Here is a 1,706-nt window from a genome sequence, read left to right as displayed (position 1 = left end):
TTTAATGAAGTGTGTGGTACTGAATTAGAATCAGCATCCATGTCAGATCACTTTTTATTTAAAGACATATATGCAAAGGCTCATAAATATCAGCATGTGAATAATTTCAGATATGCATATGTACATAGGATAGCTTATATACATCTATTTCTGTCTTCATTAATCAGGAGTAACTAGAATTAATGGTATTCATGTAGCTATGTCTAATAGTCTTCTCCAACAAAAGGAATCAGGTCCTAGAATAGTGGTCCTAGGATGGAGATGGGGAAAATCCAGAGTGAGATTAGAATATCTTTCATACAAAGTAAGAAATTCCTCAAACACAAAATAAAAATACAGGATCTAACTGAAGAGCTCACAATAGACAACATAGAATGATTTGGGCAATAGAATATAGTTTATATTTTCAAGTTCATGAGTTCATAACTAATATATGTGTTTAATTAATAAATGGAAGAAAAGAGGTAAACCTTCATTAGAAACATAAGAAGTGGGGGAGGCAGTAACTACAGCAAGAGGGAAATAATGCTAGCAAATTAGGAATGAAAGGGATGGGCCCCCTGTGCAAATTCATTTGCTCTGTCATCTGTAGTAACAATTTTAACATTTCAAATACTCCAAAATAAAGCTTAAGTGGTGCAAGAAGGAAGGTATACACTACAAAAGAAAGTAGGAAATGTCAGGTTATGTCATACTCTATTACAGTCTGAAAGTGTTTATTCACTTAATAGTACATTTGAGAGAATTGAGATAAACCACAAGATGATCCTTTCTCTATTTGGAAACAAGAAATGAGAACAAGGCCTAACAACCCCATTTGCTTTCTCTGAGGCCTCTAAATGAGGAGAGTGATGGGAATGGTAGAGGGGCTATGGGTGCTAAGCTCTGAATTTCCCCCCATCCATTACCAGCAGAACCCAATTCCAGCCTTGAGCTATCTCCATTTTGTTTGGTTCAACATTAAGAACTGTCCTGTATATTTCACAGGCAATAACAGAAGAAAGCTAGAAATAGCATTTGGCTAATTTATAACCTTCCCATAATACTTCTGTGGACCTATTTCACCCTGTGCTGTTCTTTAATATCCTGCCCCTTTAATCACCCAACTGAAAAAACAAATTAATTATTTCCCACTGCATGACCTGACATATGAAATTAATGATTGGTCGTAATATTATTTTAAGCTTTTAATTACGTGCCCTGCCAGCAATGAAATTTATTGTGTTTTCTATGAAAACTAACGTTTTCATAATGTTCTTCTCATAGTCGGTATGAAAATTGAGAATTTTATGATACATTATAGTCCAAATTGAAACTTAATGGAACTCTTTTTATACTGAAGTTTAAAAGAGAGAAGTAAGAATGTATGCCACCCCAATAGCCAGATGTGGTGTTACTTGCCTTTCATACCAGCACTTGGGAGGAAGAGGCAGATGAATCTCTGATCTCAAGGCCAGGTTGGTCTGAAGTGTAAGCTCCAGGGCAACCAGGGCTGTACAGAGAAATCTGTTCTTGAAAAAAGATAAAAATGGTATCTGTTTATAATGGTCATATTTTACCTGGGGATGAGAAAGAGAGAAAACAGATAGAGTGAGTTGTAGTAGAGCGATCTGGGCTTCACTTCACTTTGCTCCTTCCTCCTTCCTTACTTTCTTGGTAATTCATCAAAGAGTCGAAAGCAAATTTTCTCATTATTTTCAAATACC

The sequence above is a fragment of the Rattus rattus genome, chromosome 8 (assembly GCF_011064425.1).
Source record: "Rattus rattus isolate New Zealand chromosome 8, Rrattus_CSIRO_v1, whole genome shotgun sequence".
Classification (NCBI taxonomy): domain Eukaryota; kingdom Metazoa; phylum Chordata; class Mammalia; order Rodentia; family Muridae; genus Rattus; species Rattus rattus.
This window is presented reverse-complemented; position numbering follows the sequence as displayed.